Source organism: Phyllobates terribilis, unplaced genomic scaffold, assembly GCF_046119375.1.
Source record: "Phyllobates terribilis strain yellow unplaced genomic scaffold, ASM4611937v1 Scaffold_9__5_contigs__length_417890890, whole genome shotgun sequence".
Taxonomy (NCBI): domain Eukaryota; kingdom Metazoa; phylum Chordata; class Amphibia; order Anura; family Dendrobatidae; genus Phyllobates; species Phyllobates terribilis.
The window spans coordinates 203,918,210-203,935,435 of record NW_027362769.1 but is presented as its reverse complement, the minus strand read 5'-3'; the positions used below and the strand labels follow the sequence as shown (position 1 = coordinate 203,935,435).

At 34.8% G+C, this 17,226-nt stretch overlaps 1 protein-coding gene across 1 annotated transcript in view; it reads left to right on the top strand.

The window, feature by feature from the left end:
- The window catches only part of SDR42E2 (short chain dehydrogenase/reductase family 42E, member 2), a 211,563-nt gene that overhangs the window by 54,976 nt on the left and 139,361 nt on the right, over positions 1–17,226 (top strand). The gene's annotated exons all lie outside the window — the stretch shown is intronic.

The following is a 17,226-nucleotide window of genomic DNA, read 5'->3' as shown; positions in this document are numbered from 1 at the left end:
TAGTTTGTTGAGCATTTTTTTTGCAGATTCTGCTTGAGGTCTAATTAATTTCTCTATGTAGGATTACTATGACGGCTGAGGGAATAATAAAATTGGTTTACACCAGTGCAGGTTATTATAGGGAGTCCTTTCAAGAGGATCTGTCACTAGGTGAAAAGTGGCCAATGTTTGCTCCTATTTGATTTCCGCTGTTCCCCTGATAATTTTTTATTTTTTTTTAATCTGCCAGATATAGGCCTATATCATTTTCTTAATCATTCTGATCATTTCCATGCCTTCTTTTCTTAAGAAAAAATTTGAGGCGCCCCATGCTGACCCTGCCCACACCCTTTTATTTCTCTCTTCTTTCTCCCTTTCTGTATCTTCTTTGTTATCCCCCTTTCTTATTTCTAAAGTTTAGACATGTAATGACCTGTACTGGGACATGATCTATGTTCTTGTTTTGCTGTGTACAGATCTTCTCGGTCCTTCGTGACCAATGAATGTTTGTTCATATTTTCAAAAACTTAATGAAAACTGATTCAACATAAAAAAACAAGCAAACAAAAACAAAATAGATTACTCGGAGGAGCAGCGGCAATAAAATATAACCTGGCCACTTTTGACAAAGTGACAGGTCCCTTTTTCTACACGTTTTATAATCACAATGAACCCTATAATAGTGACATTTAACCTTGAGAATCCCCTATCCAACAGCTGAAGGTTAGAGATTTACTCCACTAATGCTCTCATTTGACATGTCCCTGATGTATACAGGCCCTATGCACATTAAAATGGGCAAAACCCACCAATTTTGTACCCAACAACCATTCAACAACCATTCAGTATGCCTGGGGGCTTCCAACTCTATTGACAGTTGATGGATAATCCACTGGCACAAGTGTCATGCAGGAGCTTACTCCGTTTTTCTCATAGAAAATGCTTGAATGTTCTGCCAAGCCTGGCATTCATGTGGATGGTGGAGTCCTGGATGGTGAAGGGCTCCTGTGACATTACTAATGCTGTTGATCAGGGATGTACCATAACTATAGGGAGATACAGGTTGCGGCTACACCTAGGCACATACAGTGTTGTTTCTGTACTGTGACATCACTGTGTAATATTCCTCTACTGTGACATCACTGTATATTATTCCTCTATTGTGACATCACTGTAAATTATTCCTCTTCTGTGACATCACTGTATATTATTCCTCTTCTGTGACCTCACTGTATACTATTCTTTATTGTGACATCACTGTATACTATTCCTCTTCTGTGACATCACTGTATATTATTCCTCTACTGTGACATCACTGTGTAACATTCCTCTACTATGACATCACTGTATACTATTCCTCTATTGTGACATCACTGTATACTATTCCTCTTCTGTGACATCACTGTATATTATTCCTCTTCTGTGACATCACTGTATAATATTCCTCTATTGAGACAACACTGTATATTATTCCTCTAGTGTGACATCACTGTATATTATTCCTCTAGTGTGACATCACTGTATATTATTCCTCTAGTGTGGCATCACTGTATATTATTGCTCTATTGTGACACCACTGTATATTATTCCTCTTCTGTGACATCACTATGTATTATTTCTCTACTGTGACATCACTGTGTAATATTCCTCTACTGTGACATCACTGTATATTATTCCTCTATTGTGACATCACTATGTATTATTCCTCTACTGTGACATCACTGTATAATATTCCTCTATTGTGACACCACTGTATATTATTCCTCTTCTGTGACACCACTGTATATTATTCCTCTTCTGTGACATCACTGTATATTATTCCTCTACTGTGACATCACTGTGTAATATTCCTCTACTGTGACATCACTGTATATTATTCCTCTATTGTGACATCACTGTATATTATTCCTCTACTGTGACATCACTGTATACTGTTACTCTATTGTGACATCACTGTGTATTATTCCTCTTCTGTGACATCACTGTATACTATTCCTCTATTGTGACATCAATGTATATTGTTCCTCTTCTGTGACATCACTGTATATTATTCCTCTACTGTGGCATCACTGTATACTATTCCTCTTCTGTGACATCACTGTATATTATTCCTCTACTGTGGCATCACGGTATACTATTCCGCTTCTGTGACATCACTGTATACTATTCCTCTATTGTGACATCACTGTATATTATTCCTCTTCTGTGACATCACTGTATACTATTCCTCTATTGTAACATCATTGTATATTATTCCTCTACTGTGACATCACTGTTTACTATTCCTCTTCTGTGACATCACTGTATATTATTCCTCTACTGTGATATCACTGTATATTATTCCTCTTCTGTGACATCACTATGTATTATTACTCTACTGTGACATCACTGTGTAATATTCCTCTACTGTGACATCACTGTATAATATTCCTCTACTGTGGCATCACTGTATATTATTCCTCTTCTGTGACATCACTGTATATTATTCCTCTACTGTTACATCACTGTATATTATTCCTCTACTGTGACATCACTGTATATTATTCCTCTTCTGTGACAGCACTGTGTATTATTCCTCTACTGTGACATCACTGTGTAATATTCCTCTACTGTAACATCACTGTATACTATTCCTCGTCTGTGACATCACTGTATATTAATTCTCTTCTGTGACATCACTGTATATTATTCCTCTACTGTGACATCACTGTATGCTATTACTCTATTGTGACATCACTGTGTATTATTCCTCTTCTGTGACATCACTGTATACTATTCCTCTATTGTGACATCATTGTATATTATTCCTCTTCTGTGACATCACTGTATATTATTCCTCTTCTGTGACATCACTGTATACTATTCCTCTATTGTGACATCAATGTATATTGTTCCTCTTCTGTGACATCACTGTATATTATTCCTCTACTGTGACATCACTATGTATTATTCCTCTTCTGTGACATCACTGTATATTATTCCTCTTCTGTGACATCACTATGTATTATTCCTCTACTGTGACATCACTGTGTAATATTCCTCTACTGTGAAATCACTGTGTAATATTCCTCTTCTGTGACATCACTGTATATTATTCCTCTTCTGTGACATCACTATGTATTATTCCTCTACTGTGACATCACTGTGTAATATTCCTCTACTGTGAAATCACTGTGTAATATTCCTCTACTGTGGCATCACTGTATATTATTCCTCTACTGTGGCATCACTGTATACTATTCCTCTTCTGTGACATCACTGTATATTATTCCTCTACTATTACATCACTGTATATTATTCCTCTTCTGTGACATCACTATGTATTATTCCTCTACTGTGACATCACTGTGTAATATTCCTCTACTGTAACATCACTGTATACTATTCCTCTTCTGTGACATCACTGTATATTAATCCTCTTCTGTGACATCACTGTATATTATTCCTCTACTGTGACATCACTGTATACTATTACTCCATTGTGACATCACTGTGTATTATTCCTCTTCTGTGACATCACTGTATACTATTCCTCTTCTGTGATATCACTGTATACTATTCCTCTATTGTGACATCACTGTTTATTATTCCTCTTCTGTGACATCACTGTATATTATTCCTCTTCTGTGACATCACTGTGTAATATTCCTCTACTGTGACATCACTGTGTAATATTCCTCTACTGTGGCATCACTGTGTATTATTCCTCTTCTGTGACATCACTGTATATTATTCCTCTACTGTTACATCACTGTATGTTATTCATCTACTGTGACATCACTGTATATTATTCCTCTTCTGTGACATCACTGTGTAATATTCCTCTACTGTGACATCACTGTATACTATTCCTCTATTGTGACATCACTGTATATTATTCCTAATCTGTGATATCACTGTATATTATTCCTCTTCTGTGACGTCACTGTATACTATTCATCTATTGTGACATCATTGTATATTATTCCTCTTCTGTGACATCACTGTATACTATTCCTCTATTGTGACATCACTGTATATTATTCCTCTTCTGTGACATCACTATGTATTATTCCTCTACTGTGACATCACTGTGTAATATTCCTCTACTGTAACATCACTGTATACTATTCCTCTATTGTGACATCACTGTATATTATTCCTAATCTGTGATATCACTGAATATTATTCCTCTTCTGTGACGTCACTGTATACTATTCCTCTATTGTGACATCACTGTTTATTATTCCTCTTCTGTGACATCACTGTATACTATTCCTCTATTGTGACATCACTGTATATTATTCCTCTTCTGTGACATCACTATGTATTATTCCTCTACTGTGACAACACTATGTAATATTCCTCTACTGTGACATCACTGTATACTATTCCTCTATTGTGACATCACTGTATATTATTCCTCTAATGTGGCATCACTGTTTACTATTCCTTTATTGTGACATCATTGTTTACTATTCCTCTTCTGTGACATCACTGTATATTATTCCTCTACTGTGGCATCACGGTATATTATTCCTCTTCTGTGACATCACTGTATACTATTCCGTTATTGTGACATCATTGTATATTATTCCTCTTCTGTGATATCGCTGTATATTATTCCTCTATTGTGACATCACTGTATATTAATCCTCTACTGTGAAATCACTGTATACTATTCCTCTATTGTGACATCACTGTATATTATTCCTCTTCTGTGACATCACTGTATACTATTCCTCTATTGTGACATCAATGTATCGTATTCCTCTTCTGTGACATCACTGTATAATATTCCTCTACTGTGACATCACTGTATATTATTCCTCTTCTGTGACATCACTATGTATTATTCCTCTACTGTGACATCACTGTGTAATATTCCACTACTGTGACATCACTGTGTAATATTCCTCTATTGTGACATCACTGTATATTATTCCTCTTCTGTGGCATCACTGTATATTATTCCTCTTCTGTGACATCACTGTATATTATGCCTCTACTGTGAAATCACTGTATATTATTCCTCTTCTGTGACATCACTATGTATTATTCCTCTACTGTGGCATCAATGTAAATTATTCCTCTTCTGTGACATCACTGTATATTATTCCTCTTCTGTGGCATCACTGTATATTATTCCTCTTCTGTGACATCACTGTATATTATGCCTCTACTGTGAAATCACTGTATATTATTCCTCTTCTGTGACATCACTGTATATTATGCCTCTACTGTGAAATCACTGTATATTATTCCTCTTCTGTGGCATCACTGTATATTATTCCTCTTCTGTGACATCAATGTATATTATTCCTCTACTGTGGCATCAATGTAAATTATTCCTCTTCTGTGACATCACTGTATACTATTCCTCTATTGTAACATCAATGTATATTATTCCTCTACTGTGGCATCACTGTATACTATTCCTCTTCTGTGACATGACTGTATATTATTCCTCCGCTGTGACATCACTGTATATTATTCTTCCTCTGTGACATCACTGTATACTATTCCTCTATTGTGACATCACTGTATATTATTCCTCTTCTGTGACATCACTGTATACTATTCCTCTATTGTGACATCAATGTATCGTATTCCTCTTCTGTGACATCACTGTATAATATTCCTCTACTGTGACATCACTGTATATTATTCCTCTTCTATGACATCACTATGTATTATTCCTCTACTGTGACATCACTGTGTAATATTCCACTACTGTGACATCACTGTGTAATATTCCTCTATTGTGACATCACTGTATATTATTCCTCTTCTGTGGCATCACTGTATATTATTCCTCTTCTGAGACATCACTGTATATTATTCCTCTACTGTGAAATCACTGTATATTATTCCTCTTCTGTGACATCACTGTATTGTGACAACACTGTATATTATGCCTCTTCTGTGACATCACTGTATATTATTCCTCTATTGTGATATCACTGTATATTATTCCTCTACTGTGACATCACTGTATATTATTCCTCTACTGTGACATCACTGTATATTATTCCTCTACTGTGACATCACTGTGTAATATTCCACTTCTGTGACATCACTGTATATTATTCCTCTACTGTGAAATCACTGTATATTATTCCTCTTCTGTGACATCACTATGTATTATTCCTCTATTGTGACATCAATGTATATTATTCCTCTACTGTGGCATCACTCTATACTATTCCTCTTCTGTGACATCACTGTATACTGTTCCTCTTCTGTGACATCACTGTATATTATTCCTCTATTGTGACATCATTGTATATTATTCCTCTTCTGTGACATCACTGTATATTATTCCTCTTCTGTGACATCACTGTATACTATTCCTTTATGGTGACATCATTGTATATTATTCCTCTTCTGTGACATCAATGTATATTATTCCTCTACTGTGACATCACTGTATATTATTCCTCTTCTGTGACATCACTGTATATTATTCCTCTTCTGTGATATCACTGTGTAATATTCCTCTACTGTGACAACACTGTGTAATATTCCTCTTCCGTGACATCACTGTATATTATTCCTCTACTGTGACATCACTGTATGCTATTCCTCTACTGTGACATCACTGTATACTATTCCTCTATTGTGACATCACTGTATATTATTCCTCTTCTGTGACATCACTGTATACTATTCCTCTATTGTAACATCACTGTACATTATTGCTCTTCTGAGATATCACTGTATATTTTTCCTCTTCTGTGACATCACTGTATATTATTCCTCTACTGTGACATCACTGTGTAATATTCCTCTACTGTGACATCACTGTGTAATATTCCTCTATTGTGACATCATTGTATATTATTCCTCTTTTGTGACATCACTGTATATTATTCCTAATCTGTGATATCACTGTATATTATTCCTCTACTGTGACATCACTTTATACTATTCCTCTACTGTGACATCACTGTATACTATTCCTCTATTGTGACATCACTGTATATTATTCCTCTTCTGTGATATCATTGTATATTTTTCCTCTTCTGTGACATCACTGTTTATTATTCCTCTACAGCGGCATCACTGTATATTATTCCTCTTCTGTGACATCACTGTATATAATTCCTCTATTGTGAGATCATTGTATATTATTCCTCTTTTGTGACATCACTGTATATTATTCCTAATCTGTGATATCACTGTATATTATTCCTCTTCTGTGAAGTCACTGTATACTATTCCTCTATTGTGACATCACTGTATATTATTCCTCTTCTGTGACATCACTGTATACTATTCCTCTATTGTGACATCACTGTATATTATTCCTCTTCTATGACATCACTATGTATTATTCCTCTACTGTGACATCACTATGTAATATTCCTCTACTGTGACATCACTGTATACTATTCCTCAATTGTGACATCACTGTATATTATTCCTCTTCTGTGACATCACTGTATATTATTCCTCTAATGTGGCATCACTGTATACTATTCCTTTATTGTGACCTCATTGATTACTATTCCTCTTCTGTGACATCACTGTATACTATTCCTCTATTGTGACATCACTGTATGTTATTCCTCTTCTGTGACATCACTGTATACTATTCCTTTATTGTGACATCATTGTATACTATTCCTCTTCTGTGACATCACTGTATATTATTCTTCTTCTGTGACATCACTGTATACTATTCCTTTATTGTGACATCATTGTATATTATTCCTCTTCTGTGACATCACTGTATATTATTCCTCTACTGTGAAATCACTGTATACTATTCCTCTATTGTGACATCACTGTATATTATTCCTCTTCTGTGACATCACTGTATACTATTCCTCTATTGTGACATCAATGTATCGTATTCCTCTTCTGTGACATCACTGTATAATATTCCTCTACTGTGACATCACTGTATATTATTCCTCTTCTGTGACATCACTATGTATTATTCCTCTACTGTGACATCACTGTGTAATATTCCACTACTGTGACATCACTGTATACTATTCCTCTATTGTGACATCACTGTATATTATTCCTCTTCTGTGGCATCACTGTATATTATTCCTCTTCTGTGACATCACTGTATATTATTCCTCTACTGTGGCATCACTGTATACTATTCCTCTTCTGTGACATGACTGTATATTATTCCTCCTCTGTGACATAACTGTATATTATTCTTCTTCTGTGACATCACTGTATACTATTCCTCTATTGTGACATCACTGTATATTATTCCTCTTCTGTGGCATCACTGTATATTATTCCTCTTCTGTGACATCACTGTGTAATATTCCTCTACTGTGACATCACTGTGTATTATTCCTCTTCTGTGACATCACTGTATTGTGACATCACTGTATATTATGCCTCTTCTGTGACATCACTGTATGTTATTCCTCTATTGTGACATCACTGTATACTATTCCTCTATTGTGACATCAATGTATCGTATTCTTCTTCTGTGACATCACTGTATATTATTCCTCTACTGAGACATCTATGTATATTATTCCTCTTCTGTGACATCACTGTGTAATATTCCACTCCTGTGACATCACTGTATATTATTCCTCTACTGTGACATCACTGTGTAATATTCCACTACTGTGACATCACTGTATACTATTCCTCTATTGTGACATCACTGTATATTATTCCTCTTCTGTGGCATCACTGTATATTATTCCTCTTCTGTGACATCACTGTATATTATTCCTCTACTGTGAAATCACTGTATATTATTCCTCTTCTGTGACATCACTATGTATTATTCCTCTATTGTGACATCAATGTATATTATTCCTCTACTGTGGCATCACTCTATACTATTCCTCTTCTGTGACATCACTGTATATTATTGCTCTTCTGTGACATCACTGTATATTATTCCTCTTCTGTGACATCACTGTATACTATTCCTTTATTGTGACATCATTGTATATTATTCCTCTTCTGTGATATCAATGTATATTATTCCTCTACTGTGACATCACTGTATACTATTCCTCTTCTGTGACATCACTCTATACTATTCCTCCATTGTGACATCGCTGTATATTATTCCTCTTCTGTGACATCACTGTATATTATTCCTCTTCTGTGATATCACTGTGTAATATTCCTCTACTGTGACAACACTGTGTTATATTCCTCTTCTGTGACATCACTGCATATTATTCCTCTTCCGTGACATCACTGTATAATATTCCTCTACTGTGACATCACTGTATGCTATTCCTCTACTGTGACATCACTGTATACTATTCCTCTATTGTGACATCACTGTATATTATTCCTCTTCTGTGACATCACTGTATACTATTCCTCTATTGTGACATCACTGTATATTATTACTCTTCTGAGATATCACTGTATATTTTTCCTCTTCTGTGACATCACTGTATATTATTCCTCTACTGTGACATCACTGTGTAATATTCCTCTACTGTGACATCACTGTGTAATATTCCTCTATTGTGACATCACTGTATATTATTCCTCTACTGTGACATCACTTTATACTATTCCTCTACTGTGACATCACTGTATACTATTCCTCTATTGTGACATCACTGTATATTATTCCTCTTCTGTGATATCATTGTATATTTTTCCTCTTCTGTGACATCACTGTTTATTATTCCTCTACAGTGGCATCACTGTATATTATTCCTCTTCTGTGACATCACTGTATATAATTCCTCTATTGTGACATCATTGTATATTATTCCTCTTTTGTGACATCACTGTATATTATTCCTCTACTGTGACATCACTGTATATTATTCCTCTACTGTGACATCACTGTTTACTATTCCTCTATTGTGACATCAACTGTATATTATTCCTCTTCTGTGACATCACTGTATATTACTCCTCTACTGTGACATCACTGTATACTATTCCTCTTCTGTGACATCACTGTATACTATTCCACTATTGTGACATCACTGTTTACTATTCCTCTATTGTGACATCACTGTATATTATTACTCTTCTGTGGCATCACTGTATACTATTCCTCTATTGTGACATCACTGTATATTATTCCTCTTCTATGACATCACTGTATATTATTCCTCTACTGTGACATCACTGTATACTATTCCTCTATTGTGACATCACTGTATATTATTACTCTTCTGTGGCATCACTGTATACTATTCCTCTATTGTGACATCACTGTATATTATTCCTCTACTGTGACATCACTGTATAATATTCCTCTTCTGTGACATCACTGTATACTATTCCTCTATTGTGACTTCATTGTATATTATTCCTCTTCTGTGAAATCATTGTATATTATTCCTCTACTGTGACATCACTGTGTATTATTTCTCTTCTGTGACATCACTATATATTATTCCTCTACGGTGACATCACTGTGTAATATTCCTCTACTGTGACATCACTGTATACTATTCCTCTATTGTGACATCACTGTATATTATTCCTCTTCTGTGACATCACTGTATATTATTCATCTACTGTAACATCACTGTATACTATTCCTCTTCTGTGACTTCACTGTATAATATTCCTCTATTGTGACATCACTGTATATTATTCCTCTTCTGTGACATCACTGTATATTATTCCACTACTGTGACATCACTGTATATTATTCCTCTACTGTGACATCACTGTATATTATTCCTATACTGTGACATCACTCTATATTATTCCTCTTCTGTGACATTACTATTTATTATTCCTCTACTGTGACATCACTGTGTAATATTCCTCTACTGTGACATCACTGTATACTATTCCTCTATTGTGACATCACTGTATATTATTACTCTTTTGTGATATCACTGTATATTATTACTCTTCTGTCACATCACTGTATATTATTCCTCTACTGTGGCATCACTGTATATTATTCCTCTACTGTGGCATCACTGTGTATTATTCCTCTATTGTGGCATCACTGTATACTATTCCTCTACTGTTTCATCACTGTATATTATTCCTCTACTGTGATATCACTGTATATTTATCCTCTTCTGTGACATCACTATATATTATTCCTCTACTGTGACATCACTGTGTAATATTCCTCTACTGTGACATCACTGTATACTATTCCTCTATTGTGACATCACTGTATATTATTCTTCTTCTGTGACATCACTGTATATTATTCCTCTACTGTGACATCACTGTATACTATTCCTCTATTGTGACATCACTGTGTATTATTCCTCTTCTGTGACATCACTATATACTATTCCTCTATGGTGACATCACTGTATATTATTCCTCTACTGTGATATCACTGTATACTATTCCTCTTCTGTGACATCACTGTATACTGTTCCTCTATTGTGACATCAATGTATATTATTCCTCTTCTGCAACATCACTGTATATTATTCCTCTACTGTGACATCACTGTATATTATTCCTCTTCTGTGACATCACTATGTATTATTCCTCTACTGTGACATCACTGTGTAATATTCCTCTACTGTTACATCACTGTATACTATTCCTCTATTGTGACATCACTGTATATTATTCCTCTTCTGTGACATCACTATGTATTATTCCTCTACTGTGGCATCACTGTATACTATTCCTCTATTGTGACATCACTGTATACTATTCCTCTTCTGTTACATCACTGTATACTATTCCTCTACTGTGGCATCACTGTATACTATTCCTCTTCTGTGACATCACTGTCTATTATTCCTCTACTGTGGCATCACTGTATATTATTCCTCTTCTGTGACATCACTGTAAACTATTCCTTTATTGTGACATCATTGTACTATTCCTCTTCTGTGACATCACTGTATATTATTGCTCTACTGTGGCATCACTGTATATTATTCCTCTTCTGTGACATCACTGTATATTATTCCTCTACTGTTTCATCACTGTATATTATTCCTCTACTGTGATATCACTGTATATTTATCCTCTTCTGTGACATCACTATATATTATTCCTCTACTGTGACATCACTGTGTAATATTCCTCTACTGTGACATCACTGTATACTATTCCTCTATTGTGACATCACTGTATATTATTCCTCTTCTGTGACATCACTGTATATTATTCCTCTACTGTGACATCACTGTATACTATTCCTCTATTGTGACATCACTGTCTATTATTCCTCTTCTGTGACATCACTATATACTATTCCTCTTTGGTGACATCACTGTATATTATTCCTCTACTGTGATATCACTGTATACTATTCCTCTTTTGTGACATCACTGTATACTATTCCTCTATTGTGACATCAATGTATATTATTCCTCTTCTGTAACATCACTGTATATTATTCCTCTACTGTGACATCACTGTATATTATTCCTCTTCTGTGACATCACTATGTATTATTCCTCTACTGTGACATCACTGTGTAATATTCCTCTACTGTGACATCACTGTATACTATTCCTCTAGTGTGACGTCACTGTACTTTAATCCTCTTCTGTGGCATCACTGTGTATTATTCCTCTTCTGTGACATCACTGTATACTATTCCTTTATTGTGACATCATTGTATATTATTCCTCTTCTGTGACATCACTGTATATTATTCCTCTACAGTGACATCACTGTATATTATTCCTGTACTGTGACATCACTGTATATTATTCCTCTTCTGAGACATCACTGTATATTATTCCTCTTCTGTGACATCACTGTATATTATTCCTCTATTGTGACATCACTGTATATTATTCCTCTTCTGTGACATCACTGTATACTATTCCTCTACTGTGACATCACTGTATATTATTCCTAATCTGTGACATCACTGTATATTATTCCTCTATTGTGACATCACTGTATATTATTCCTCTTCTGTGACATCACTGTATATTATTCATCTACTGTAACATCACTGTATACTATTCCTCTTCTGTGACTTCACTGTATACTATTCCTCTATTGTGACATCACTGTATATTATTCCTCTTCTGTGACATCACTGTATATTATTCCACTACTGTGACATCACTGTATATTATTCCTCTACTGTGACATCACTGTATATTATTCCTCTACTGTGAAATCACTCTATATTATTTCTCTTCTGTGACATTACTATTTATTATTCCTCTACTGTGACATCACTGTGTAATATTCCTCTACTGTGACATCACTGTATACTATTCCTCTATTGTGACATCACTGTATATTATTACTCTTTTGTGACATCACTGTATATTATTACTCTTCTGTGACATCACTGTATATTATTCCTCTACTGCTGCATCACTGTATATTATTCCTCTACTGTGGCATCACTGTCTATTATTCCTCTATTGTGACATCACTGTATATTATTCCTCTTCTGTGACATCACTGTATACTATTCCTCTACTGTTTCATCACTGTATATTATTCCTCTACTGTGATATCACTGTATATTTATCCTCTTCTGTGACATCAATATATATTATTCCTCTACTGTGACATCACTGTGTAATATTCCTCTACTGTGACATCACTGTATACTATTCCTCTATTGTGACATCACTGTATATTATTCTTCTTCTGTGACATCACTGTACATTATTCATCTACTGTGACATCACTGTATACTATTCCTCTATTGTGACATCACTGTGTATTATTCCTCTTCTGTGACATCACTGTATACTATTCCTCTATTGTGACATCAATGTATATTATTCCTCTTCTGTAACATCACTGTATATTATTCCTCTACTGTGACATCACTGTATATTATTCCTCTTCTGTGACATCACTATGTATTATTCCTCTACTGTGATATCACTGTGTAATATTCCTCTACTGTGACATCACTGTATACTATTCCTCTATTGTGACATCACTGTATATTATTCCTCTTCTGTGACATCACTATGTATTATTCCTCTACTGTGGCATCACTGTATACTATTCCTCTATTGTGACATCAATGCATATTATTGCTCTATTGTGACATCACTGTATACTATTCCTCTTCTGTGACATCACTGTATACTATTCCTCTACTGTGGCATCACTGTATACTATTCCTCTTCTGTGACATCACTGTATATTATTCCTCTACTGTGGCATCACTGTATATTATTCCTCTTCTGTGACATCACTGTATACTATTCCTTTATTGTGACATCATTGTATACTATTCCTCTTCTGTGACATCACTGTATACTATTCCTCTACTGTGGCATCACTGTACACTATTCCTCTTCTGTGACATCACTGTATATTATTGCTCTACTGTGGCATCACTGTATATTATTCCTCTTCTGTGACATCACTGTATACTATTCCTTTATTGTGACATCATTGTATATTATTCCTCTTCTGTGACATCACTGTATATTATTCCTCTACTGTTTCATCACTGTATATTATTCCTCTACTGTGATATCACTGTATATTTATCCTCTTCTGTGACATCACTTTATATTATTCCTCTACTGTGACATCACTGTGTAATATTCCTCTACTGTGACATCACTGTATACTATTCCTCTATTGTGACATCACTGTATATTATTCCTCTTCTGTGACATCACTGTATATTATTCCTCTACTGTGACATCACTGTATACTATTCCTCTATTGTGACATCACTGTGTATTATTCCTCTTCTGTGACATCACTATATACTATTCCTCTTTGGTGACATCACTGTATATTATTCCTCTACTGTGATATCACTGTATACTATTCCTCTTCTGTGACATCACTGTATATTATTCCTCTATTGTGACATCAATGTATATTATTCCTCTTCTGTAACATCACTGTATATTATTCCTCTACTGTGACATCACTGTATATTATTCCTCTACTGTGACATCACTGTGTAATATTCCTCTACTGTGACATCACTGTATACTATTCCTCTATTGTGACCTCACTGTACATTAATCCTCTTCTGTGGCATCACTGTGTATTATTCCTCTACTGTGACATCACTGTGTAATATTCCTCTACTGTGACATCACTGTGTAATATTCCTCTATTGTGACATCACTGTATATTATTCCTCTACTGTGACATCACTTTATACTATTCCTCTACTGTGACATCACTGTATACTATTCCTCTATTGTGACATCACTGTATATTATTCCTCTTCTGTGATATCATTGTATATTTTTCCTCTTCTGTGACATCACTGTTTATTATTCCTCTACAGTGGCATCACTGTATATTATTCCTCTTCTGTGACATCACTGTATATAATTCCTCTATTGTGACATCATTGTATATTATTCCTCTTTTGTGACATCACTGTATATTATTCCTCTACTGTGACATCACTGTATATTATTCCTCTACTGTGACATCACTGTTTACTATTCCTCTATTGTGACATCAACTGTATATTATTCCTCTTCTGTGACATCACTGTATATTATTCCTCTACTGTGACATCACTGTATACTATTCCTCTTCTGTGACATCACTGTATACTATTCCACTATTGTGACATCACTGTTTACTATTCCTCTATTGTGACATCACTGTATATTATTACTCTTCTGTGGCATCACTGTATACTATTCCACTATTGTGACATCACTGTTTACTATTCCTCTATTGTGACATCACTGTATATTATTCCTCTTCTATGACATCACTGTATATTATTCCTCTACTGTGACATCACTGTATACTATTCCTCTATTGTGACATCACTGTATATTATTACTCTTCTGTGGCATCACTGTATACTATTCCTCTATTGTGACATCATTGTATATTATTCCTCTTCTGTGAAATCATTGTATATTATTCCTCTACTGTGACATCACTGTGTATTATTTCTCTTCTGTGACATCACTATGTATTATTCCTCTACGGTGACATCACTGTGTAATATTCCTCTACTGTGACATCACTGTATACTATTCCTCTATTGTGACATCACTGTATATTATTCCTCTTCTGTGACATCACTGTATATTATTCATCTACTGTAACATCACTGTATACTATTCCTCTTCTGTGACTTCACTGTATACTATTCCTCTATTGTGACATCACTGTATATTATTCCTCTTCTGTGACATCACTGTATATTATTCCACTACTGTGACATCACTGTATATTATTCCTCTACTGTGACATCACTGTATATTATTCCTATACTGTGACATCACTCTATATTATTCCTCTTCTGTGACATTACTATTTATTATTCCTCTACTGTGACATCACTGTGTAATATTCCTCTACTGTGACATCACTGTATACTATTCCTCTATTGTGACATCACTGTATATTATTACTCTTTGTGACATCACTGTATATTATTACTCTTCTGTGACATCACTGTATATTATTCCTCTACTGTGGCATCACTGTATATTATTCCTCTACTGTGGCATCACTGTGTATTATTCCTCTATTGTGACATCACTGTATATTATTCCTTTTCTGTGACATCACTGTATACTATTCCTCTACTGTTTCATCACTGTATATTATTCCTCTACTGTGATATCACTGTATATTTATCCTCTTCTGTGACATCACTATATATTATTCCTCTACTGTGACATCACTGTGTAATATTCCTCTACTGTGACATCACTGTATACTATTCCTCTATTGTGACATCACTGTATATTATTCTTCTTCTGTGACATCACTGTATATTATTCCTCTACTGTGACATCACTGTATACTATTCCTCTATTGTGACATCACTGTGTATTATTCCTCTTCTGTGACATCACTATATACTATTCCTCTATGGTGACATCACTGTATATTATTCCTCTACTGTGATATCACTGTATACTATTCCTCTTCTGTGACATCACTGTATACTATTCCTCTATTGTGACATCAATGTATATTATTCCTCTTCTGTAACATCACTGTATATTATTCCTCTACTGTGACATCACTGTATATTATTCCTCTTCTGTGACATCACTATGTATTATTCCTCTACTGTGACATCACTGTGTAATATTCCTCTACTGTGACATCACTGTATACTATTCCTCTATTGTGACATCACTGTATATTATTCCTCTTCTGTGACATCACTATGTATTATTCCTCTACTGTGGCATCACTGTATACTATTCCTCTATTGTGACATCAATGCATATTATTCCTCTATTGTGACATCACTGTATACTATTCCTCTTCTGTTACATCACTGTATACTATTCCTCTACTGTGGCATCACTGTATACTATTCCTCTTCTGTGACATCACTGTATATTATTCCTCTACTGTGGCATCACTGTATATTATTCCTCTTCTGTGACATCACTGTATACT